The 27,914-nt window shown below is 42.9% G+C and overlaps 2 pseudogenes across 2 annotated transcripts; one reads left to right on the top strand and one right to left on the bottom strand.

Annotated features, from left to right (window-relative positions):
* The first annotated feature begins 2,950 nt into the window (after positions 1 to 2,950).
* On the top strand, positions 2,951 to 3,881 carry LOC308637261 (vomeronasal type-1 receptor 4-like; annotated as a pseudogene). The gene has a single exon. The product of its transcript is annotated as a vomeronasal type-1 receptor 4-like (transcript).
* Positions 3,882 to 12,520: 8,639 nt separating this feature from the next.
* On the bottom strand, positions 12,521 to 15,692 carry LOC308637260 (vomeronasal type-1 receptor 4-like; annotated as a pseudogene). The gene is made up of 3 exons: positions 14,937 to 15,692; positions 13,090 to 13,270; positions 12,521 to 12,838 (listed from the first exon to the last, which is right to left on the bottom strand). The product of its transcript is annotated as a vomeronasal type-1 receptor 4-like (transcript).
* Positions 15,693 to 27,914: the final 12,222 nt, after the last annotated feature.

The raw sequence follows: 27,914 nt of genomic DNA, 5'->3' as shown, positions 1-27,914 counted from the left end.
AGCCTCAGCAACAGCGAGGCCATATGCAACTCAGTGAGACCCTGTCTCTAAATAAAATTCAAAAAGGACCTGGCTCAGTGGCCAAGTGCCCCTTTGTCAATCCGTAGTACCCAAAAAATAAAATAAAATGCTAAATCCCTGTATGGTAAAAATTATCAAGGATTCCTTATATACACCGTGTTTAAAGAAAAGGAAAATTCCAAATACTACCTTCGTTACTGGATTAACCTTCTCCTTTGGTCTAAGACAACACTGGGACATTAAACACGTGGATGTACTTCTCTCAACTCTGGCATCTGGGATGACCAGAGTGACATTTCAATACATGCATAAAATATACAATGCTCCAAAGAGCATAACTGGCATATCACATCAAACATTTATCATGTATTATGTGTTGGAAACAAACTATTCTCTACTACTTGTTTTGAAATATACAATTAAGGGGCATTCATGGTATTTATCTACTGTGCTATAGAATATTAGTAGATATCACTCCTATCAACTTTCCCTGTGGGCCTGTGCCTTACCTTCCTACCCTGTGTCCTTACCTCTGTTCACTTATTCTCTCTCCTGAGACAAACATTTTAAGCTTCCACATATAAGTGAGAATACGTCACACTTTCTGTATTTGTACAACAGAGTCTACATTTCTACTTATGACAATGTCCTCCAATTTCTTCAATGCTGCCACAAATGACAATATTTCATTCCTTTTAATAGCTGAATAGTATTCCAGGAGAGGTATGCATGTTCATTTCCTTCATCCAGTCATCCATCCATGGACACCCAGCATTCCCTGCTCTTCTTTCTGTGCCCCACTGTCTGTGTCCAGGGATCAAGGAAAGGAGCCTCCCCAGACACTGCCAAGTCTCTTTGGAGATGCCAGGTAGGAGCTAGGGGCTTGCTTTGGTAATTGCAACTGGGCAAAAAGTTTTCTGATGATCTCAGCTTCCCCAGCTACATGGTCCTTGCCGTGACAGGTGACATGATCATGGCAGCTGTGCAGGGTGGTGAGGTCACATAGTCACAAAGCCATATCTCAGGGTCTGGCTGCCTCCACCCACACAGCCCTGCCTGTCAGGACCACTGGGTGTGCTCACCAGTCAGCAGAATGGAGGAAGGGGGGAATTTGCTACTGGAGCCTGACAGAATGTGTGAGGGAAGGAGGCACGTTGGAGTCTAGGTAAATGAGGTGTTGGATAAAGGGGATGTTAGAGTTCAGACGTGCTCCAGTGCCAAAGCCGTTCAGGAGTCGAAATTCCTGAGGCCCGAGCTGCCCTAGTGCAGGGAGTTGAGGGCAGCAGACCCCCCCCAGTGTCTGGTGCCCCCAGTGAAAGTTACCACAGCTACAGTAATAAACTCTTTTGTTCTTAACCCATGTGACAATGACACCAGAATGACAAGGTGCTCGACTGTAATTCTCAAATTAACCTGCTGTCCAGCCTGCTTTACTCCAATCAGAGACACAATGTGGGGGGTAACTAGAGGTACACCTATATCACCCTCATGCTTTCCATAAAGACTAGGATAAACCTGTAGGAATTATCTAGTCCTGTGCAGATTCTGTGCATTGAATTTTGCTGGCTGGAATAGAAATGCTTCCTCAATTCTCTTAGGAGGTGCTGAATGGGATGGTAACTGCATCTGCACTGGGGACATGAGGGGCTGTTGGTGATGGTAAGATGGCCTTTATTCCTGAGGTTCTTTAGGAAGCATGGAAAGAACAGGTGACTTGTGATAATCAATGTCAGATGGCAGTTAACACACTTCAATGAATCTTGTTGAGTTTTAAATGTCTTTTTAACCAATTTCAAAAGCAACTATGTCAGTGCATAGTGTGTATTAAATGATTCCTGCCTGCAGCTTTCATGTTACAGTATTCTGTATTAATACTCTTTGTACATCTTACCTCATTGCTAGCTGTTTTACGTAAATTATGCATCAATTGATGAGTATATGAACTAAACTAGTAAACTAACCTTTAACCTCTGTACTCCATCATTGACTAGTATCTCATGTGCCTTGGTTCAGGGTGTCAAAGAGTGAGTACAATGATTCCTCTGGTAGGAGCTGTTTTACAATGTTTCCTGGAAGTAAAACAAATGTGTCTTCCTGTGGCTCTGTTTATGTGGGGATAACCTGATGCTCATTAAAGCCACCCTGATCATGGGACAGATTCCTATAAATCTTACAGGAATCAGTACATCTGTCTTTCATCAAGATCTTTTAAGGTTCAATCTTAATTGATAGTGGCTGGTGGGATTATCGTTTACAAATCAGCACATCTTTTTTAAAGCCAAAATAATAAAATTCTGTATCTGAAATGTATTAATGTGTTCAGTAAAAGTTCAATATATGTATGGATAACTGGAGAAACTCTAGAAACTAGGTTTGATAGTAGAGCATGATGTTTAAATGCCTCGTTCTACATCAGCCCATGATATCTCAACCAGTGTGGATTTGGAAAATCAGATAACATCCCTCAGTTTAAACATCCCTCGACTTTATACTGAAGTACCTGTCTCATGGAGTGTTTAAAAATGTAAAAAATTAAAAGGCTGTATACATCTTTCCTTTATAATGGGTTTTTTATTTTATTTATTTATTTGTTTTCTACATATATGACAATAGTGGAATGCATTACACCCATTATTACCCATTTACAGCACAATTTTTCGTAACTCTGTATATAAAGAATGTTCATGCCAAATTATGCCATTATACATGTTACAGTGTTTTTTAACACATTTTAATATATTAAACAGATGTTTTAATGATGGAATCCTTTTAGTAATAGAAACACCTTAAAGTACAGGTTCCTAAATGTGAACTAATAGTAAACAGAAGCACTGGACTTTAGATGACCCTTTCAATGTAGCCCTTACCTCTTGTCCTCATGCAGGATCCTGGGATCTGAAGATCAACATCGTCTGTGGGAACTGGCAGAATGGCCTCTGGGGACCTGACCCTGGGTGTGGTCTTCTTGACCCAGACTGTGGTTGGAATCCTGGGGAATTTCTGTCTCCTCTCCTCCTCCCTCTGCCTTTACTGCTCTGGGTGTAGGTTAAGAGGCACAGATTGGATTTTTAGGCACCTGACTGTAGCCAACTCCTTTTTCCTGCTCTTCAGGGGAGTCCCACAGACCATGGCAGCTCTTGGCTTTAGACATTTCTTCAGGGATCTTGTATGCAAACTTGTTTTCTATGTTCACAGGGTGGGCAGGGGTATGTCCTTCAACAGCACCTGCCTCTTGAGTGTCTTCCAGGCCATCACCATCAGCCAAGCAACTCCAGGTGGGCAGAGCTCCAAGTGAAAGCCCCCAGGTACACTGGCACCTGGGTGCTCCTGTGCTGGATCCTCCACCTGCTGGTCAATATCATTGTTCCTGTGTGTAACTGACAGAGGTAGTAATAATATCACAAAGAGATTTTGGATACTGCTCTGGTGGTGCTCATGACAACACTAGAGAGGCACTAAGTATAACCTTGCTGTCCTTCCCTGATGTGCTCTGTTTGGGGATCATGCCCGGGGCCAGTGGCTCCATGGTTCTCATCCTGTACAGGCACAAGCAGAGGTTCCAGCACCTCCGCGGCAACAGTCCGTCCCCCAGGTCCTCCCCAGAGTCCAGAGCTACCCAAACCGTCCTCCTTCTGGTGTGCACCTTCATGTCCCTCTACACTCTCTCCTTCACCATTCATCTCTGGTGGGGTGTTTCTGGTCCTCCCAGTCAGAGGAGGCTGCACCTCTCTGCCTTAATCAATGCAGGTGTCTCTGCTCTCAGCCCCTTTATTCTCCTGAGCAGAGATGCTAGTGTCACTAGGGTCTGCGTTTCCTGGATAAAGAGGAGAACCTCCCCTAGTGTCCTCAGAAACATGTGATGTGTGTGCCCCTGTCCCATGTCTCCTGGTTATTACCTCCCTGAGCCATAAACACAAGGGTGGCACAGTCACAGTACAGGGATCTGTCAGAACAGACCTACTACTGGGTGATCACGTACATGTGTGCATGCCTCTATTTCTGTATATATGACAACCAGTCAGAGTATGCATGGTACCATGAAGAAATAATTTTTGTCAGCAAAGTATTTGTCACTATTAGAAAGGCAGTCTACATTTGTTGAGTAAAATAATGGAACTATTTGGAACTAGTTTCATCAACTTACTGTTTGCTTTTTATGATATTTGCACTGTTGTTTTTCTGTCTCTTAATATCTTTTGTATTAATTCAAAGAGAATCCTACCTTTTACTCTTTTACCCTGGGAGTTGTATGTCTGTTATATCTTAGTTTATAACCTAGAATTGATACCTTGTTTAAAAGATCAATCATGGTGTCAAGCAACTTAATATTTGCAGACACTATTACATTAAGCCCTTTCCCTTTCTTCCATGTTAAATGAATTGTAACATAGATGTAAAATACCTAAAGATTCATGCACAGGTCATTGTTGGACTTAACAATAGAATTTCAAACACCGAACCCAAATCTGTATGAGTCTTTTATATAAGACAGGGCAGGTTGGACTACTGGTCCTTGCTCTCCCTCTCCTGAGAGTGCACACCATTCCTCCATCCATCAGCACACAGCACTGTAGCCTCTTTTGTACTCTCTATGAATATCAGACAGCAGAAATTCCTCTGTCCACTCATTTTAAATGTCATCATTCTGAGTTTATCTGAGATTTTGCTTGTGGTGTGGATCCTTTTCCAGCATTGAACTCTACCGTGTGAATACTAGACCACTGATTTAATTACTTCCTGCTGATGTGCACCTGAGTGTTTTCGGTTGGGGTTTTGCAGAATGTTCCCAAAAGCAGTTCTCTGGGTGGCAGTTCTGTGGAAGTTTCTGCTAGGGCATTGCCCAGGTTGGGGCTCTTTGCCTTGGCTCCATCCATGCCATAGTTCTTGGTTGAGATGATGTTTGCCCCCAGAGTTCAACTGTATGACTCTCCTTGGATTTCGTCCCAAGTTCTGAAATCAAGGTGGATGTAGCCCTGACCTGGGGGCCCATACACTCTGGAATGGCAGCCATGATGTTTTCTGAATTGCATTTGAGGTCTATATCAGAACATTTTCATCAAAGGATAACTTTATTAAGAAAGAGGTTAATTTAGCTGATAGTTCAGGAGATTCGATGGTATGGTGCTGGCATCAGCTCAGCTCTCATGATGGCCTCATGGCAGACAGCAGGAGGCGCATACAGGAGCTCATAACAGAGGGAGAGTTTCCATTGCCAAACAGGACTAAGAGCAATCAAGGGATCAAGGTGGTTCTTGTTATGACTCATTCTCCTTGAAAGCTCAGGGACCCTATCCGAGGTATCCTTCCGGAACTCCTTCTAAGGGCAGCTTCCCCAGTACCCTAAGGACATCTCACTAGGCCATGCTTTTAAAGACTCCACCACATCCCCCATTCCCACACTTGGGAAAGAGTCCCTTTTCCCTTGTCTTAAAAACATCCCCATTTTCAGCCATATAGTTCTATAGTCCAGCTCTGTGGGGCAGAAGAAATATGATAAGTTTCCTTCATTTTGCCCATTTTCTGAGCTCTGCTCACAGGTTTCTGCTCACAGTAGTACCCTGTCTCTATTTTTGCCTCTTGATGGGACAGTGACCAAGTCCAGTACTCACATTCATGCTAATCTTCTTATCAAATGTTTGGTCAGACACACCTTTGGTATTTTCTTTTCAATATACTTAAGAGCAGAAGAGTGGGGATGGGGAGCCTAATCTACTGAGTCTCCAGAGCAGGACTCACAGCTCAGTTGGCCTGGACGACAGAGCGTAAAGCCCAAGAGAATTATTCTTAAGTCAAGTTTTCATGGAGTCTGCTTGTAGAGAATCAGATGTAACTGCGTTACTATTACTGTTCTTGATGGAGTCTGCCTGCAAACGGGATATTCTGTCAACGTATAGATAAGTAACAGCGGACATGCTTGAAAACGAGGTGTCTGCTGTCCTTGGGAGGACTTGCCTGCAAACGGGATGTTCTGCCAAGTGGGCTAGGAGGGCGCTGAGAAAAATTTTATTATCTGTTCTTAACAAAGAGCAGAGCTCAACATACTCTGGGCCGAGAATAGATTAGCCATGAGAAGTGGGTCACTTCTGATTAGAAAGTAAGACTTCTGTATGCTATGTTTAATTAGCTGAAAGACCTGATTTATTGATGTTGGAAGGCTGCCTTCTTTGTTCACAATACTATAAAAAGATTGCTTGTACGCAATAAAGGACTTTTTTTTTTCCTGCTGCTGCTTCGCTTGCTCTGCTTCTTCTTCTTCTTTCTTTTCCCATGCTCACCTGCAAGTAAATTACTGCAACATCTGCTTGCTAGCTTTTGAATTTGCTTGGATCCCACGTTCTCCTTCTTGCCTAATTTTCCCACCGTGAGTCTGTATCCTAGGCCTGTTCTACCATCTGAGCAGCACATTAAAAGCAGAATGGAAAAATATCTGTAGGACCACAACAGAATTGAGACAGCTGGGTGCAGTTTGTAGGGCCCCAGATGCAAAGGAAGAACAGCCAAGGCTTCCTAACCCTGGAAGAGCTCTTCCAAGCCCTGGAAACCCGGAAGACAGGTAGGTCCAGGTGCAGGAGTGTGGAGGCCTCAGCTCTGACATCTACTGGCAGAGAACTGACCACTGGCTGTTCATCACAAGGGAAACTCTGCCCTGTCTGAGCTGCAGCACTGCTGGTGGTGATATCTGGCGATGTCTGTGGGATATCTGTGGGGATATCTCTATTTTACTTCCAGTTCTGTTGATGTGGATCTTTCTCTTTCTTTTGGTTACTTTGGTTACTGATTTATGAATCTGTGTTATATTTTCAAAGAAGCAACATTCTGTTGCATTGATCTTCACTTTTTTCAACTCTCATTAATGTTGGCTCTGGTCTTAATTATTTTCTGTGTTCTACTGGTTTTGGAAAAAAATCCATTCATAATAACCACAAAGAATAACCCTGGGAATAAATCTGTTGAAGAAGGTGAAAAACCCCTTCATTACTTTAATGCGTTTTCCATTAAAATACCTTTGATACCAATTATTTCCTCCACAGATCTAGCAAAATAATCTTAAAATTCATGGAAGAATAAAATACCAATAATAAAAAAATCAGTAAGAGAAAGGATAGGACATTGCGATACTTGACTTAATAGTATACTGCTGAGGTATACTTTAAAAAGGTAAGGTAGTATAGGCATAAAAGAAGGCATGAAAATGAGTGAATTAGAAGACACAGAGACACACCCACACTGATGTAGCCATCAGGTTCTTGACAAAGAGGCCAACAACGTGTAGCTTCTTAATAGCTAGAGTCCTGTAGCAACACATTCTCTATAGAATACATGCAAAACATGGATGGCCCATGCAAATACACAGCAAGGTGCTGGGGCTGCAACAAAGCCACACCACCCGGAGCAGGTGCTGTGCCCCAAGTGGCTTGGCAGGGAAAGCCACCAGAAGGCTAAAGGATTCTGGTCCTCAGGGACAGACCTTGAAAACACTGTAATTCTAAGCCTTGATCTCAGAAGCCGGCTATCATTCAGCTTCAGGTGAGAAGGATCGAAGTTTATATTGACAACATTGCCATAGAGGCTTGAATTCAGCCTTTTGTCACCACAATTTGGCTGGAAAGGCCTTTGAGTTTGATACAGGTCCTCAGTGTGATTATGTACTATGTTGAAGACATCATATCAGAAAATAAAGCACAATCCAGGTAGGACTGCCTAAAGATAATAGGGATGCCACACCCAAGGAGGCTGGTGAATAAATCCTGCAATGTTCAAGAGAACCAATGGGTAAAGCACTGGGAAATTGCTGGGCATCCCACAGGTACCTGGAAATAAACTGCTGTCTTTACCTACCACTGGAAATAAACAGGGAGCATATTCCACATCTGGGAATGTTTCTAGCTGTTCCCCATAAAACTGCCCCCAAAGAAGATCACATTGGAACAATGGCACAGACAAATCCAGGGGCCATCCCTGGAATGCAAAAGGCAGCCTCTTTCTTAATACCTCTGAACCCCTATAATCCACATTAAGACATGAGTTTGCAAGTGCTTGATTGCCTTGGGGCTGTAAATTGGAGCTCACTGTCAAAGCCCATGCGTGCCACCTTGTGGGCACTTTTGAAACTGCAGGCCAAAAAGTTTCTGAATGCTGCAGTGTGATTGACAGGAAGGTTCAACTAGTAGTTTGGTGTTGAGCATTAATAAAAACTTACCTTATGATTCAAAGACAGAAAGTAATCCTGGGTCATGGAATAACCACAGTGACTTGGACGATGTCAGAGAAACACTCTAATAAGGAATGCAATGCCCATTAGAGTTTCAAAACAAGATAGGACCCTGGGTATACTGTGCTAAACACTAGGAGAGAGGAAGAGGGCACAGCAACGAGAGATGGAAGAAAAGAAAAAGAAAAGAGGTACAAACATTTTCAGAGTAAACTGTTTTATCTGTGTTGTAGAAAAGATATGCCAATCCTAAACCATACCACATAACAAATCAAAACATTTTTCTGAAACACAGCAACAACTTGATTTTAGTTTTTTTTTCACAATTAAATTTTTATTTGATTTTAGTCTTGTAATAAAAAATCTGGAAATCCTGCAAATCAGAAAAGAAATATAAGGAACCTCATTCCTCCACCATTTAGCTTTGATAGCTCTCAAGTTTTGGTGAATTCGTTTGCTGTGTTTTGTTTTGTTTTGTTTTGGGGTGGGGGCTGTTTTTGGTTTCCTTTCACATCATGTGACATCCCAGACTCGGTATAAGCTTTGGCACAACTGGACCATAATCTTTTTTTTTTTTTTAAAGAGAAGTTTTTTTTTTTTTTAAGAGAGAGTGAGAGAGGAGAGAGAGAGAGAGAGAATTTTTTAATATTTATTTTTTAGTTCTCGGCGGACACAACATCTTTGTTGGTATGTGGTGCTGAGGATCGAACCCGGGCCGCACGCATGCCAGGCGAGCGCGCTACCGCTTGAGCCACATCCCCAGCCCACTGGACCATAATCTTGAAAATTGCTGCTAAATATCTTGAAGATTAAAAGTTTTTCAAGAAACTTAGAACATTTTTGTGGTTTTACAATAGGAAAAAATTTCTTAAACAGAAAAAAACCATTTATGTAAGGAGGGAAAAGATAGTAGGGTGTTTTGAAATTAGGAATGTCTCATTAAACATGAGGCTCCTTTTACAATCAGGACATAAAGTTCATTTCTCGTGGCTGTTGATAGAGTTCATTGTGGCAGCAGATGCAGTCTCACTGTCCACCAAGCTTGGAATGGGGCTGTGCATAACTGAGCTCAGGATGTTCTATGGAAGTGACTCAATAAACACCTAAAACTTGTGTAGAAACCTGCAAGGTACACGTTTCGCACCGGATTCAGGGTTTTTCTATTTCTATCCAGGAACAGCAGAGCATGGATACATAAAAGGGGCCTGCAGCTGGGAAACACCCCGTGACTATTGGCCCTGTGTTCACCAGGGTCAAGTCAGGGAATTATAAAAAACTAAAAGAGTTATGTACCTAGAAGAGAGGGTGTAAAAAGAGACAATGGCGCTCACCAGAAGGAGGATGGTTTGGTGGCTCTGAACTCAGGGGAGGACCTGGGGGAGCTGGTGTTATGAACATACCACATGTTTCTGCTCATGCCTGCAAGGGTGAGCCCCACGGAGCTGGAGGCCCACAGAAGGAGCCCCCCACCCACCCATCAGGGAGAGACAACAATGCTGCCTGCAGGACTTTTCTGGTCTTTGATGATGAAGAGCTGAACCGTATCCAAACTCTTTATGTGGCGATTCCTGTAGATTATTCCAGTCTTACTCTAAGCATGGAGGTGTGCTGAGGAGGTCCACTGATCCTACATGTTAGCAATGATTTATCTAATGTAGGCTGGGTAACACATGGACTACAAAGCTGTGTCCTTAACAGTCAAAGTCCGGGTTTCATTGTCACTTGCACTGAACACCAGCAATCAGGTCACTGTGCATTAGGAACCACCAGGGATTGGTGGGGGTAGGGGAAGAGACCCTGCCTCAGTTTCCGAGTTCGGCTCACACTCCAGGAATCATTCTTCCTCTCCATGTGTCTTTGGCCCTGGACAAATTTAGATCCAGAAGAATTGATTTCCTGGTATGGTCATTACCTGGATCCTGATGTACCTCTTTCCCTCACACACTCTGCCTCTGATACTGGAACAGGTGTAATTCTATATGCAAAGGAGGGAAAAAGTTTCAGCTGTATTTCAATGAACATACTGTGAATAACATAAAATATTTATCTTCCTGAAAGCAGTAATTGGAAATACCTCATACATTTTATCATGATTGTTTGAGAATGTAAAGTTTAAAAAGAATCAACAGCTAGTAAAGAGATATAAGAAGGTTTATGAAGGGATATAAGATTTGTGGAGAAAAAAGATAAAGTTTGTCAAGGGAGGTAAATACAAGGTTTCTCAAGGGAAAGAGATATAAAGTCTGAGTAAATGATAAAAACATTTAAGTTGCTAAAGGTTTATTTGTAACTAAACTTGTGGGAAGCCATTCTCGCATGTGATTGGGCACCTCCCGGATTGGGTGTGAGGCACTCTGGCTAAACTGTGTTGGAGCTTTCCCCACCCTCTCCAGGTGTGAGAGCCTGTCCGTGTGGGGCTGTGACTGACCACTGACCCTGAGGCCAATCACTGACCCTGACCTTGCAGTGCTGCCCCCCTCGACCTTCATTGGATGGAATTTTCCCCTGAATTTCTTGTTCCCCAATACAAAGCCACTCCCTGGCGTTCTCCCTCTGTCTCTCTCCTGCTAGCTCTGAGTAAGCCTTGCTGCCCTACCGGGTGGTTTGAGGTTGAGTCAGAGAGGTGAGAGCCGTCTGGGACCTGGTCATAGAAAAAGGTAATTGAGTCTGTGTGTTTATTTGGTCTCACTCGTTAACTTTTATGCCATGAACCTCTTTAATGAAACCAGTGCACTGGTCGCATGGTGGAATTTGGCGCCTAACGAGGGGGCATTCTCGATTAGCTAGATTGAGTGGGACCAGTCCAGGCATATGTAACACTTGAGACGAATGAACAAATCCATATCCAAAAGTCATTACAGAGGACAAACTTTCCCTATGAATTTCAACAAAAAATGTACAAAATGTTCTAATTTTACTAACTACTTGGTCATACACTGGCAACCTCTAGAGACTAGATATAGCAAAATTGGGACTCGTTTTTTTTTTGTCAATTATATACACTATATACACAGCAAAACTAAATGCACAAAACACAGAAAACTGATGTCTGAGAACGTCCAAGTATGAACACACTAATATATTACCTTTTGCAATTGCTTCCGTCCTACCTCCTCCACATCACCGAGCAAGTACTAACAGTACTATACCGCTCACAGAGGTGGTTTAATACTTCCATTCCTAAAAGACTATTTCATATGAATTTTAGCAGAAAGATATTTACAAAATGATATTTTACTACCTCTACATTTAACATGCATCGGGCACCTCTAAACATCTAGACAAGTCTAGAGGACACAATTTGTCCACTCTGTAACAGTCTTCAATACACTGCACACATGTATCAATAGTTTTCATTTGAAAATGACTTCAAAATATGAGCATTCTGACCCTTCATTGACCAGTGGGCTATAATGCTCAAATTTTCAGAAGACAGTCCTTCCTAAGAATTTTAACACAAAACATACAAAATTGGTTTACTAATTCTACTTTTGTCACACACTGGCAACCTCTTTAACGTCTAGAAAGACTAGATAAAGATTAGGAGGACTCATTTGTCCTTCACACACAGTATGTACACAGCAAAGTAAAATAAAACCCACAGACAACTCTTGGCTCTCGGTAAGCACACTGGCTCGGTGCTCCCCAGGACCAGCACACAACTCTGGACTACTCAACAGGGGTTGGCTATAGCACCACCCCGCCAACATTTTTGTAATAATTTTAACAAAAATAAATTTACAAAATGTGTTATTTATTTTACCACTTCTACTTTTAACATGTATCAGGCAGGCACTTTAGAACATCTAGAAAGCCTAGCTATTAAAAAAAATTGCTTAGCATTTTCAACTATATATACACTAATGAGGAATAAAATGCACACACAAAACAATGGTCATTATTTGAAAAATGTCTTCACGTAAAACCAGTGTGGCGCAGGACCTCCTTCTCACGGCCACTCCTCTCCATGTCCAACAACCCACTGAACCAACGTGGACAAGTGTTGCTCCTGAAGGGGGCCTAACAAATCCATTTCAAAGTCAGCCACTTCCAGAAGGCATTTCTGATTTTTTCAAACAAATGGACATTTACAAGACGTTATTTTCTAACTCTATCACACGTCGGGCTCCTCTTCACATCTAGAATGTCCAGATGTCGCACAGGTTTTGAAGGGTGGGGGCAGGTGGAGAGCAGCTTTTCCCCTACATCCACAGGCCTGCTGGAACGGCCAGCAATCCTTCCCCAAGGGTGGCGGGGGTTCTGACTGGTCAGATACGGCAAGTGACTCTACGTTTCTCTCTTTGGTAGAACCAACGCCAACAGGCGAGGCCGCTGACCGTCCACCGGTGGTCGTCTTCGGGGACTTCGCTCACTTTCCAGGACGGTTCCAGGTTGGCCTTGGTGAGACCAGGAGCGCTCCCGAGGGCCCTGGTCTGCGCGGCTCCGCGGTCCAGCTGTCCACCGCAGCGCGGAGCTTTCCCGTGTCCACGCTCCTTGGACCTCGCAGCCCCCGCTGGCCTCCGCGGCGCTGGGGTGGCCGCCGTTCTTCTCCCCACCCCCGCTGTCACCCAAAGGCGCGATGACCTTGGCAGTGGCTTCAGCTGGCTGAAACGCCAAATATTCAAAACTCTCAAATTTTTGCTTCTGATGCCCTTACCCAATGCGTCTGTATCCAATGACTTGTTTTCATTTTTCTCTGTATTAGAGTCAAGGTTACTCGTGGCATGCTAGGCAAGGCTGTACCAACGGCCGACCTGCCAACCCCAAGGGTAACCCTACAAATTTTTCCCATAGCCATCAAAGCCAGATCTCCATTCTGTCTTCATTGGGAACTTTTGTTTGGGACAAATCCTGACCATGACTTCATGAGCCGTGATATTGCCAATGTTCCTGTTGTGAGAGATGAAGATGGACACATGCTGACACCCAACGTCCTCATGGCAATGGAGTCTAGTCCTCAGGATCAGTGAGGAAGGAGCAAGCAGGTCCCATGGGGGCTCCACCAGCTCTTTGCAGTCCAGGGTGTGGGAAATGCACCTGGTAACAGAATGGCCTCCATACAAAACTTATAAATCTACTGAGCAGTACCACCTAACGCTGAGGGGATTTACACACCTCCGCGCCTCTCCCTCCGCGCCTCTCCCTCCGCGCCTCTCCCTCCGCACGACTCCCTCCGCACGACTCCCTCCGCACGACTCCCTCCGCGCCTCTCCCTCCGCACCTCTCCCTCCTCACCACTTCCTCAGTATATATGTGTACCAGGTTCGTCCATGTGTCACCTAAAAGCTTCCTAGAACTCGCACGCCCAGCATTCTTCCTGACAGCCCACTGAAAACACTCACCTGTGCATCTGTAGTGGACAGTTAGGTCAATGACGCTGACATAAACACTGGCACTCAGTGTTGTAAAGGGACCCACAATTCCATTTAAAAACGCACATGAATTTAAAACAACCTGTAAAACGTAAATCCACCAGAAATATTTCCTGGTTTATAAGCGTTGCATAAATTACAAAGGAGTTTACAGTGCTCTCGGCTGATAGATGTCAGAATACTGCTCATCACTGAGGAGAGTCAACGGAGAATCCTGAGGTGAAATCTGTGGGCAGAACATGTCCTGATTTCTTCTAGAAAGACTCTATGGAGTTGTGTCCAGTTTTTAAAATTCCATTGTGTTGTCCAACAATGACCTTGTTCATGGGCCTTTAAATAACTTTACCAAATTAGGATTTATTTAATATGGAAGGAAGGAAAGTAATTTATTGTTATATTTTCCATAAGTATCAAACTACTTGAAACTGTGATCAGTGTCTTAAAATAAGCTGTCATTTCTAGGTTAAACATGAAAATGTAATAAATGCACAACTTCCACAGAAAAAGACTGAAAAGAAGGATTCTGTTTGGATTATTATGAAGTATGTTATGATAGAAAAGGACAATAGAGCAGGAATCATGAAGCAAAACAGTAAGTTGATGAATCTAGTTCCAAATGTTTCCATTGTTTACTCAACAAAACAGACAAAGGCCATGCTATTGAGAACAAATATTTCTCTACATATAGAAGCAGCATTTGTGTCTATATAATGGATCTTGGTGGAAGGACCCTGCACAGTTCCTGCTTTCTCTAGCTTAGTGTTGCTGACAATGAATGCAGGGGGAAGAACATGGCCACCAACAGGGAAGTTCTTAAAGAAGCCAACTCACATTTCTGTACATATAGAAGCAGCATAATAATTAAAATAAATATAAACCATTCACCATAACCATACCGATATATACATGACATAAAATGTAGGAATTCATTCCTGTCATTAATATTATTTTTTTGCTTTCACATACAATTTTCCCAAATTACAGCTTCAAGGTAATCCACATAGCCAGACAGATGGTCACAGAGACACACATACACACACATAGAGGAACACACTCAAAACCATCTATGTGTGTACAGTGACAATTTTTATGTTCTGATTTGTCATAAACCATTCAGCTCTAGGGAGATGAGTCAATAACCAGCAGGACATTGTACAGGTGCACACAGGTCACATGTTCCTGAGGACACTAGGGGACGTTCTACTCCAGCAGAGCCTAGACACACTGGTGTCTCTGCTCATGAGAATAAAGGGGCTGAGAGCAGGGAAAGATGCATTGGTTAAGGCAGAGAGGTGCACCAGCAGCTCACTCACATTACCAGAAATACCCACCAAATGTGCATGGTGAAGGAGAGAGTGTAGAGAGACATAAAGGTGCTCACAAGAAGAAGGACTGTTTCAGTAGCTCTGGACTCAGCCGAGGATCTGCGGGAAGGACAAATGCCATGGAGGTGCTGGAACCTCTGCTTGTGCCTGTACAGGATGAGAACCATGGAGCCACTGGCCCCGGGCATGATCCCCAAACAGAGCACATCAGGGAAGGACAGCAAGGCTATACTTAGTGCCTCTCTAGTGTTGTCATGAGCACCACCAGAGCAGTATCCAAAATCTCTTTGTGATATTATTACTACCTCTGTCAGTTACACACAGGAACAATGATATTGACCAGCAGGTGGAGGATCCAGCACAGGAGCACCCAGGTGCCAGTGTACCTGGGGGCTTTCACTTGGAGCTCTGCCCACCTGGAGTCCCTGGGGCTGATGGTGATGGCCTGGAAGACACTCAAGAGGCAGGTGCTGCTGAAGGACATACCCCTGCCCACCCTGTGAACATAGAAAACAAGTTTGCATCCAAGATCCCTGAAGAAATGTCTAAAGCCAAGAGCTGCCATGGTCTGTGGGATCCCCTGAAGAGCAGGAAAAAGGAGTTGGCTACAGTCAGGTGCCTAAAAATCCAATCTGTGCCTCTTAACCTACACCCAGAGCAGTAAAGGCAGAGGGAGGAGGAGAGGAGACAGAAATTCCCCAGGATTCCAACCACAGTCTGGCTCAAGAAGACCACACCCAGGGTCAGGTCCCCAGAGGCCATTCTGCCAGTTCCCACAGACGATGTTGATCTTCAGATCCCAGGATCCTGCATGAGGACAAGAGGTAAGGGCTACATTGAAAGGGTCATCTAAAGTCCAGTGCCTCTGCTTTCTATTAGTTCACATTTAGGAACCTGTACTTTAAGGTGTTTCTGTTATTAAGAGAATTCCAACATTAGAATGTCAGTCATAAAGTGTATAGAAATGTATTAAAGCTATTCTAGGAGCAGACATATGTGACCTATTTATTCTTTAGAATTCTTTGCATTCTGTGAGGCCACCACAACTGTGGACAATTTAAGGACATCTGATTTTTTTTCGATTCCATTTGGTTAGTACTACGGGGAATCGATCCTTCCTGTGTCAGTTCCAAACAGTGCATTTAGCCCACACTGCCCTACTGTCCAGGATAGTTAACCGAGTTCCTCCACTTTTCCAGGTATGTGTTTAATCAGTCCTTAACAACCTGTCCTTATGTTTTACACCACATGTAAGTAACTTTATAATTTTCAGCTAGTTACCACTCACATAGAAGTAATTTTACCCAGCCATTATAATAAATTAAAAGATGATGATGAAAGTCAGATGCACTGATTATAATATGAATTTGGAAGAAGCTGTGCCAGGATCAGGGTGGCTTAAATCAAGATTATTTATTTAATATATTATCCTCACATCAAGACAGTCGTGATAGACTCATTTCCTTTTATTACATTAAAAAAAATGGAAAGAGCCCCTAGCACAGGATTTATTAAACTTCTGACACCACACACTTAACTACAACACTGAAACAATAGTACTTGAATGGGTAGGGCAGAAATTCAGTTTGCCAGATTTTCTTCTTACAGACATTAATCAATGTATGTTTTACAGGAAACAACTGCTCATATAATGAGATACAGGGGAAATACTAATGCAAGACAATTATGGAAAATTATAAAGCATGAAATCATGTGCATTTTACCTATTAAAATGGTAGACTTGGGGTCTACATTTATTTCCAAATGACAGATAATTATATGTATTTGCTAAAATGAAATGTTCTGATCTATTTATACATTGGAGAAAGTGTTGATAAGTGAATTAACATATCTACAAGCTCATGAACTAATCTTATTGGAAGTTGTTAAGGTGAAATTAAAATTTCATAAAGCAAGGAAACTCATAACAAGAACTATCAAGGTCTGACAACTGCCATGTGACACTATCATAAGTCACCTGTTCATTCCACACTGTCTCCTGAACCTCAGGAATAAGGACTGTCTCACCATGACCAACAGCCCCTCATGTCCCCAGTGCAGATGCAGTTACTGTTCCACTCAGCACCTCCTACAGCAGAGTTGAGGAAGCATTTCTATTCCAGCCAGCAAAATTCAATGCACAGAAACTGCATGGGACTACACAATTCTTGCAGGCTTATCCTACTATACATTGTAAGAATAGAGATTATATAAGTACATACATAGTTACTCTAAAAGTCATATGGACAATTGATATAAAGCTGGCTGAAGGAGCTGGGGTTGTGGCTCAGTGGTAGATTGCTCACCTGGCATGCATGAGGCACTGGGTTCGATCCTCAATACCACATAAAAATAAGATAAAGATATTGTGTCCACCTAAAACTAAAAATAAATTTTAAAAAAGCAGGCTGGAGAGCAGATCGATTTTAGAATTTCATTCTTTAAGCAATTGACACTCAAGTTTCAATATCACGTGGATTAACAACAAAAGTATTTTTCACTGATGGGGACACTGACTTCAATTGAGGGCACCAGACACTGGTGGGGGTCTGCTGCTCTCACCTGCCTGCACTAGCTCAGCTCAGGCCTCAGGAATTTCTACTCCTGAGTGGCTTTGGCACTGGAGCACGTCCAAACTCTAACATCCCCTTTATCCAACACCTCATTTACCTAGACTCCAACGTGCCTCCTTCCCTCACACATTCTGTCAGGCTCCAGTAGCAAATTCCCTCCTTCCTCCATTCTGCTGACTGGTGAGCACACCCAGTGGTCCTGACAGGCAGGGCTGTGTGGGTGGAGGCAGCCAGACCCTGAGATACGGCTTTGTGACTATGTGACCTCACCGCCCTGCACAGCTGCCATGATCATGACACCTGTCACGGCAAGGACCTTGTAGCTGGGGAAGCTGAGATCAACAGAAAACTTTTTGCCCAGTTGCAATTACCGAAACAAGCTCCTAGCTCCTACCTGGCATCTCCAAAGAGACTTGGCAGTGTCTGGGGAGGCTCCTTTCCTTGATCCCTGGACACAGACAGTGGAGCACAGAAAGAAGAGCAGGGAATGCTGGGTGTCCATGGATGGATGACTGGAAAAAGAAAATGAGCATACATACCTCCCCAGGAATACTACTCAGCCACAAAAAGGAATGAAACATTGTCATTTGTGACAACATGGAAGAGTCCCGGAGTCACTGTATTAAGTAAAAATTGAGAAACTCAAACACAGTTACTGCATGTTCTCACTTACATTTTAAGCCATATAGCTTAGCATGCACACAGTCAAAAAGTGGTAACCAGAGGTCAGGAAGGGTAGGGAGGGGCAGAAAGAGAGCAGATGCTCCACAGGTACAGGGATGTTGAGAGCCACAGCCAGGTCGGGATGGTGCCTGGCATTTTGCCAGAAGGAGAGGTTGGGAGGTGACACCAACGAGCCATTGGGATGATGCTGATTAAGTTAAGCTGTGTATAATTATTGGGATGGTGACTGATTGCTGTAACTGGATGATGCTGGACTGGGGCAAGCTGTGTATTCAGTTGTGTATGTGGACCTCTGCTGTCCAGCAGTGGGGCGGCTCCTGCTGCCTCCGGTGCCCGCTACTTTTGAGTTCTCACGGAGTTCCCGTTGAGTTCCCGTTGGTTCTCGCGGAGTTTCCGTGGAGTTCTGGAGAGTTTGAAATAGCACAAGTTACCTGCAGGTTTGCATTACTTAGTAGACATACAAGTAATTATGATTGTGTGACACAGTGTGACCCAATGCAGGAAAACACATCTTCCAGACTCAACACAGGACTTCACTGAAACTCAGAGTCTCATAACCTCCTCTTAGCTCAATTATCATTGTATTTGGGGGAAGGGGAGCATGGGGTACTGGAGATTGAACCCAGGGCCTTATGTTTGCAAGGCAAGCACTATACCAACTGAGCTCTATCCCCAGTCCTATCATTGTCTTTAAAGGAAAATATTACCAGGTGCCAACCACAGCCTCCTTAATATTTAATTAAATTTAGAACAGGTAAGCCATCAATAAGTATACCTACATTATGGGTGTTATATTAAAAAAACACATCTGCCTTTGTAAACATATAAACAATAAAAATATATCTAGGAAATAGAAATGAATTCTTTTTTAATTAGAGCTTTGTAGTTATGCATAGTAGTGGGGTTCATCCCAACAAACTCATATATGCATGGAATTCCATTTCAGTTTATGATTCTCCTTTTCCCTCCACTCTCCCATTCTCCTTTCTCTGCTCTACTTGAGTTCCTTTTACTATTTCTGTTACCACAGCTCTGTAATATAATTGGAGATCAGGTATTGTGATGCCTCCAGCATCATTCTTCTACCTTTATTGATTTGCATATGATGAGCCAACCTTGCATTCCTAGGATGAAACCCAGTAGATCATGGTATATTATCTTCTTGATGTGTTTTTAAATGTGTTAAATGTGTTTTGATAATATTTTGTTAAGGATTTTTGCATCTACATTCATCAGGGATATTGGTCTTTAATTTCCTTTCCTTGATCTGTCCTTGTGTAGTTTTTAGGGTTATACTGGCTTCATAGAATGTGTTTGGGAGTGGTCCCTCCCTTTCAATTTCATGGAATAATTTGAGAGAGACTAGTGTTAGTTCTTCGTTAAAAGTCTGTTAGAATGCAGCTGAGAGGGGCTGGGGATGTGGCTCAAGCAGTAGCGCACTCCCCTGGCATGGGTGCGCCCCGGGTTCGATCCTCAGCACCACATACAAAGATGTTGTGTCTGCTGAAAACTGAAAAACAAATATTAAAATTTTCTCTCTCTCTCTTTCTTTCTCTTTCTCTCTCTCTCTCTAAAAAAATTAAAATAAATAAATAAATAAAACAGATGAAAAAGTACAAAGATTTAAAAAAAAAGAATGCAGCTGAGAATCCATTTGGTCCTAGGCTTTTCTTCATTAGAAGGCTTTTAATTACTGTTTCAACTTCATTACATGATATTGTTCTTTTTAGGTTTTTCTATATCATCCTGATTCAATTTGGACAGGTCATGTATGTCTAGAAATTTTTCTGTGTCCTCTAGATTTTACAGTTTATTGGAATATAAATTTTCAAAAATAGTTCTATAACAATCTTCTGGATTTTAAAAAGGCCTGTGGTTAAATCTCCTTTTTCATCTCTAATTTTATTCATTTGTGTCTTGTCTTTCTTTTGGTTAGTTTGGCTAAGGGTTTTTCAATTTTGTTTATATTTTTGAGGAAACAATTCTTTGTTGCATTGATCCTGTGTAGTTTTGTATTCTCAATTTCATTAATTTCAAGTCTGATATTTAATATTTCCTCTTCTACATATATAGGAATCATATGTTCTTCCCTTTCTTAGGCCTTTTTCAGAGCTTAAGATTAACTATTTAGAATCTACTCTTTAATGTAGGCACTCAGTGCTATAAATTTTGCTGTAAGAACAGCCTTCAAAATATCCCACAGATTTTGGTATGTTGTGTCTGTTCTCATTTGGTTCTAAGAATGTCTTGATTTCTTCTCTCATTTCTTGATCCATTCCTTATTTAAAAGATAATTGTTCCTCTGTTTGTTGTTTCTATTAGTTTGTGGGTTGTTGTTTTTTTTCTGTTAATTTCTAATTTCATTCCATTATGATCTGTTGTTTTAAAAGACAAAAGCATAAAATAATCATAAATCTGTGTTAGTGGATACACAATATAACAAGATAGTTTGTGACATCAATAACATACAATGAGGAATGTAAAAAAAATGGGCATTTGTATGGATTGAGATGTTTTATATAATACCCAAGGTAATCACAAAGAAATAGCTATAGAAGATAAAATGAGAAAGAGATCAGAAAGTGACACTAGAAAAATTAACACAAAAGAAGGCAGTAAGAGAGGAAGCAGAGACAAATAGATACCCTGCATGGCACTTCACTCTGTCCCACAGATAACCAGTTACAATGGTCAAGGAGCAGATTGGCTCCATTCGTCTCACCAGCTGTTGACGTTTGAGATTTTAGTCTCAGGGCTACAGGTTTTTTTTTCTTCCCAAGCAACAGTGGGAGCAACTTTTTTGAGGGTTCTGCTCACCTCCCAATGGACCCATTGCAAAAATTTAACCCAACCTCGACCCAGGAGTCTTTTCCGATGTCTGAAAATGAAGAAGATTCAGTCTCTCCCTCTTCATGAATCTGCCTCAGTGCCTTGACATACACAAGTGGACTCTCAGCCAAAGGTCCACCTCAATCACTGGACAGGAGTGACAGGGCCTTACGGGAGGTCAGAAGGGGCTTTCCCAACAGGCGACGAGGAGTCTGGACATTGTTATCTGCAGGAAAGACCGTGTGGCAAGATGGAGATATCTCCTAAGTCTTCAAGAAGAACAAGAAAGAGACAACAATCTTAAGGAAGTTCAGAATGAATCACGAAGTGTACCATTCAAATGTACCTGCAGTTTCTGCATATATCGTGGATGGGATCCTTCTGAGAATGCTAGAATAGGGTATGATTATGACACAGAGTCAATACAGGTGTAAAGTGTACTTGTTTTCATTATGGTAATTTTAGGCACACTTTTCTATACTTAGACTGCATACCAATGATTTTGAATAGCTTATGTATGAGTTCTGTGATGTCTTCATTCTTTTGCATCCTTTTTTTTTTTTTTATTTTGGTGTTAGGGATCCCTTCATGCCTTAATGCCAGTAATTTATAAGGAATCTGAGCAGTTAAAATGTGCATAAATGATTTCAATATACTTTAGTTTTACTTTCCTGTTTGACTCAAAGAAGTGCCAATAGGTCTCAAAATCTTCCTGTGGATTTTAAAAGCCTGAAATCTGAAGTAAAACTCAGGAACTGGAAGAGATGTAAAGAGAATATTGGATAGTTTGATTAGAGTGTAATAATTAGAGTAGATAATTAGATTTCCTGGTTTTCAAAAATTTGAGTTGCAATAAAAGGAAATTTTGATGTGCTGTTTTAATTTTCAGTAGCAAGTAAATGTGTATATAAAGGAACTTAAAAATAAAAAGGTCAAGGAGCTAAATTATCGCCTGGGATATCTCAGAACTCAAAGCAAGGACTGTGACAATTCCTTGGGTTGCAAAGCACCTTGAGCAGCCAGCAAGAAAGCAACAAAATAGGACTGGGGATGTGGCTCAGTGGTTGAGAGAAGAGAAAGAAAGAAGGACGCCACTAGCGTGCCTATCCCTGACAAAGTTGTCACCAGGAAAAAGTGAGGTTGAGGCAGACAGCAGCCCCTCCACCAGCAAGGGTTCCCTGGCGGGTAAAGGGTCCTGCCTTGGCACTAAGGCAGCATCCCCACCCGGGAGGGCTCCACTCGCATCCGTGGGTGCGCCAAGCATGCTGGAGCAGAGCTCCGCTGCCCTTGGATGGCAGTCCCAGGCTGGCTTCCCCAACTAGGCTGGTCGCTTCCTTGGCTCTCCTGGGTCCAGCCAGGCCACACATCTTGGTGAATTCAAAAGTGGCTGAGCTCAGGCAAACCTGGGCTTAGGTCACCATCTAGTGCTCAGTTGGAAACAGTGACCCTGGGTTAAAGGATAATCTGCAAAGGACCAGGACGTAGACCTTACATTGCGAACACAGACAAAACAAACTAGACAAGAAGACCTAAGAAATACTGAATTATTCAACATGAAGACGTAGACCTGCCAGACCTGCGGCGCCTGTAATCCCTGTGGCAGGAGAGGCTGAGGCAGAAGGGTCCCAAGTTCAAGGCCAGCTTTAGCCATTTAGCAAGATTGAAAAACAAAAAGAGCTGGGGATGTGGTCCAGTGTTAAGCACCCCCTGGGTTCAATCCCTCATATATTAAAAAAAAAAAAAAAAAAAAAAAAAAGCAAGAAAAGAAAAGAAAAAGAAAAAAAATGGGCAAGAGGGCTGGGGACTGTGTTCTGTGTTAGAGCGCTTTCCTTGCCTGCCAGAAGCCCTGGGTCCTATTTTCCAATTATACAACAAAAAAAGAAAAAGTGGGCCGTAAGCCCAGGAGGGCCACTGACACGCTGCCCGGGGCCTCCATTGCCATGCTGGACGCACCTCCCCGAGGTCTCTGGGCTCGGCGCCCTTAGGGCTGTGCCCGGCTGCACGCAGGGGAGAAAGGCGGCCGCTTCCGTTCCCTGGACTCCCGGCTCGGGACTACGTTTCCCAGAGGCCTCCGGGGCACGGCCTTGGAGGCCCGGCCGAGTTGCCTGTCGGGAGGCCAGTTCGGCTGGCGGGAGTTTGAAACGGGCTGCCTCTGGACGGCCTCCGGAGTGCTCAAACCCCGCGTCCCCTCCTCAGGCGGCGTGGAGGGCGAGTCTGCGGGAGTGAGGAGTTGTCGGGGTCGCAGGGGGAACACGCACGGCGGGCGGCGAGGATGGCGCGAGGAAGAGGACCCGAGAGAGGAGACCCGAAAATAACCTGGCCGCGGCTTGGGAGGCGCCGAGAAGCCCACGTGCGGCCGTGTGAGTGGCAGGCTCGGGGCGGGCTGGGTCCCGGTCAGCCAGACGCGGGTGCGTGGGCAGTGCAGGCGGCTGCGGGGTGAGGCCGCAGGGGCTGGGGCCGTGCGGGGAACGCGCTCGGCGTGTGGCTGGTTAGGAGCGGGGCGGGCCGCGTGTGCCCCGCCGCCAGCCGAGCCGCCTTCTCGGACTTGGCCTCCCACCGTGGGTGCAGCTGCAGCCGGAATTGCCCCTGGTGCCGAGAGCCCGACTGGACAGGCTTCCTTTGAGGAGGAAGTACTAACTTGGGAAACCCCGGGAGGCCAACTTGGCGCCCCAGGCGGCTCTGGAGACGCTCCAATCCCAGTGCTCTCCTATTTGCGGATGGATTGTAATATGTGCCGGGGGCAGGAGTGCCTTCCGAGGATATTTCCTGATGTAGCTTGCATCCAGAAAGGTCCTTGTGCCTCATTCCGACTCCCTCATTCCCCCTGACCACCTGTCCTTCAGAAAAAGCATCCTCAAATACCTCCTAGGGAGATAATGTTGGCACTTTATTTTACGTGTTTTGATAAGAAGGGGATTCGTTTCTAGGTAAAATCAAACAGCAGAAATTTTTATAGTCTTTTCCATAGTTTCAGTTTCAGAGCACAGCAAAAGTAAAGGTGATTTGGTTCTTTTTATTTTGGTAAGTGGCAAAAGTGGCAGCTGTGTGAAAGTTTTGAGAGTGGGGTCTGCAAAGGCAGGAATTTTTCCCAGTAACCAATAAGACAGATTTTGCTCTAGCCATGCACAGTTGTGCACACCTAACATCCCAGCTACTCAGGAAACTAAGGCATGAAGTTCCTAAACATATCACAAGTTTAGAGCTAGCCTCAACAATTTATCAAGACTGCGTCTCAAAATAAAAAGAGCTGGAAATATGGCTCAGTTATAGACTTCCTGGATTCATTCTCCAGAACCACTCACAAAAAATTTTTTTTTCACCCTGTTAACTCTGCCTTTAAATCTGTTAGTCTCAGATATTTTCAGTTGCTTCTCTGTGTGAATTGCAAGAAGCAATATGATTTAAATTAGTTCAGGATCTAAAATCAGAGTTAGAGGTTTTTTCTGTAAAGTGTAGGTGGTGAATATTTTATGCTTTGTGTACTATTGATGGTTGAACATTTTTCTTCTTTTTATAGTTTTTTTTCTTTCCAAAACAGTTTTAAATTTGTAGAAAAATTGCAAAGATAGTACAGAGTTTCCAGACATCTACACCCAATTCTCAATTAATTTCTGAGGTTATAGTAGGCGTGGTGGCCCTCACCTGTAATTCCAACAACTCAGGAGGCAGAGGCAGTAGGATCACAAGTTTGAAGCCAGCCTCCACAACTTAGCAAGCCCCTGTCTCAAAATAAAGATTGGGGGTGTGGCTCAGTGGTTAAGGTCCCCTGGGTTCAGTCCCTAATACCAAAAAATAATAATAATAATAATGGGTTAGTAGGAGATATTTTTACAATTAATTAATAGGCCAATTTTCATGTACTATTACTAATTAAATTTTGTGACTTATCCCACTTTCTGTAGTGTTTACCTAACTTTCTTTGTGCATTCCAGGGTCCCCTCCAAGACACCACATTGCAGCTGTTGTCACATCTTAGATTCATCATGCTTGCAGTGGCTTTACAGACTTCAGTTTCAATGACTTCAACAATTCCCAAGGTGAAGTATTTTGTCAGATGCTCCTCTCTGGAATTTGACTAACATTTTTCTCATGATTAGACTGGGTCTTATGTCTACAGTGAAGATGAACACAGAGGTAATTGCCATGTTTATCTCATCTTAGCAGGGATACTCTTAACCTGGTTTATGACTACTGAGCTTGACCTTGATCTCCTAGATGAGTTTTCAGAACTATAAAATTACTCCTTTTTCTGCCTCCCCATACTGTACTCTTTGAATGGAAGTTACTGTGCTCAGCTCACATTTCAGGAAAGAATTATGCTCCCTCTCCCTTCTTCTTGTATATTTCCATTTATAAACACTTTTAAAATGCTCATCAACTCTGGCTATCCATAGCAGACTGAGACTGGATTAAGATTGTGATGAAGACAAAATGTGTTAATATACCACAAGCCCAGAGATGAGCCACTGGAGCATAAGTGCTCAGTAAATGCCTCCTGCAGAGGCTATGTGGAAAGCCTGGGTGTTCATAGATGATGAGCCACATCCATGCCTACCACAGGCTTCTACATGCATTCTCCTTAATGATGAAAAGACACCAGATTCCCCATAAATCTGGTCTTCCTTCTTTTTTAATCTTTTTTATTAGGTCTTCCTTAAATTACATATTTTATAATGGGACTAATGAATTTCTGCTGCAAAAAAAAAAAAAAATTGAGGCCCCTAAAGAGTTCATGAAGAATGTCAGAATTGGGCTGGGGATATAGCTCAGTTGGTAAAGTGCTTGCGTTGCATGCACCAGGCCCTGAATTTGATCCCCAACACCACAGAAACAAAACAAAAAGAAAAAGAATGTCAAAATTACCCATAGTAGTACTATACACTGCTAATCATTGCTATTTTCATATGTGTTTCCAATCCTCACTCCCCCTCTAAGCATGGCTGTGTTTATTTCCAGAGTATAAATCCTTCTAACTGATCGCATAAATGAGTCAAAGACTCTCCAGATCTTAGTTGGTAAAAGGAATCCATGCTGCAGATGGGTCACATTATACCTGTGAGCTTGTGAGGGAAGGGGTGCACCAGGGATATTTCTCTTGCTTTGATAAACCTCATATTCACACATTATAGGATAAGAAATACATTATTTGAAGCTAATCCCACATCAACAAATGATCAAGACATCCTTTCAGAATTAGGTTATCCAGGATTTTAGGGAGTTTTTTGATGTTTTTTTTTCCCCCCCACAGAACATAATAATTATTGATCTGATGCCTTACAAATAGAAATTTTTAAAAATGACATTGCTGAGATTACATATATAATAAAAATATATACAAGGAAAAAGTCCAAGATTTATGAAGAATGTTTAAGATGACAATAGTTTAAAATGTTTACATAAGTCTTTCATATCAGTTAGATCACATGATTCAGTCTCTTGCCAGTGTTCTCAATTTAGAATCTTGTCATTCCTTGAGCTAGATTTTTGATGAAGAATCATGTCCCTGTCTCCCTGGTTGCAGATGGAGAGGAAACAATTCCTCCTTCTGTGTCTTAGAATCTGTTTTACTTATTTTGCTAATTAAAAAGAATCTCATGCTTAACGATCATGCTCTGAAAGTTGTTTTTATTTAGCATTGATTAATTAGATAGCAGAATTGGGAAGCATGTCCTTTTTAGCATAAGGGAAATTGAGTTTAATTTCTTTTATAAAAATGGATTAAGGCCAGGCACAATGGATCATGCCTATAATCCCAGTGGCTCTGGAGGATCGCAAGTTCAAAGCCAGTCTCAGCAAAAATGAGGCACTAAGCAACTCAGCAAGATCCTATCTCTAAATAAAATACAAAAAAAGGCTGGGGGTGTGGCTCAGTGGTCAAGTGCCCCTGAGTTCAATCCCTGGTATCTCCATCCCCCAAAAAAATTAATTAAGGAATGTGTGATGTTACTGATCTCAAAATAGTAGCTAACCTACATTAAATTACATATTAATGACCTGGGGATATTACGCATTGGTAGAGCATTTGTGCCTAGCATGCCCAAGGCCCTAGGTTCCATCCCCAGTAGTACAAAAAGAAAAAGAAATGAAAAAAAAAAAAAAAAAGCTAGTTTTTTAGTATCCTTTATCCAAAATACTTGGAAACAGAAGTGCTTACGATTTTGGAGTTTTTCAGATTTGGGGATATTTGTATAGAATTTTCCTGGGTAACATCTGTAATCCCACCAACTCTGGAGGCTGAGACAGGAGGATTGCAAGTTCAAGTCCAGCCTGGACAATTTAGTGAGACACTGTCTCAAAATAAAAAATAAAATGGACTGGAGATATGTGTAGCTGACTGGTAGACACCCCTGGGTTCGATCCCCAGTATTAAAAAACCAAATCCTGAATCCAGAAAATCCTGAGCATTTTGGAATTTTGATTTTTGGACTAGAGGTGGCCAACATGAACTGCGTATTTTTTGTAGATTCTTTCACATAATAGTTAGGAAGTCCATACTTTGTGGTATTTTTAGCCCACCTTTGCCATTAAGGAAACAATTGGGTGAGCACCTGTCACTACAAAGATTCACATCTGGTCATACCACAAAGCCTGTGTTCAAGCACTCCATAGAGCCACTCCCCAGCTCTGCAGACACCCCTTGCCACACCTTCTTCCGCTGGGGATTCGTGACAAGTCCTTCCCCAGTTAGTGAGCACGTAGCCGGAGCGGGCGACAGTGCGCCTTTACTCGGCAGACCCTGACCCATCTGCGGTGCGCGTTTCAAATTCACAAGTCACGGCCGTGGGTGGCGTCCACCTCCCGGGCGTGCTGTGCGGCTGAGGTGTCTCCGCGGGTCCCCGACCCACAACCCAGGCCACACGACCCATGCACCTTTGCCGCCCCGCCTTCTGGGACCGCC

Source organism: Spermophilus citellus, assembly GCF_964194105.1.
Source record: "Spermophilus citellus genome assembly, chromosome: 18".
Lineage (NCBI taxonomy): Eukaryota > Metazoa > Chordata > Mammalia > Rodentia > Sciuridae > Spermophilus > Spermophilus citellus.
Note: the sequence above shows the minus strand (reverse complement) of the source record. Positions and strands in the feature narration are given on the sequence as shown.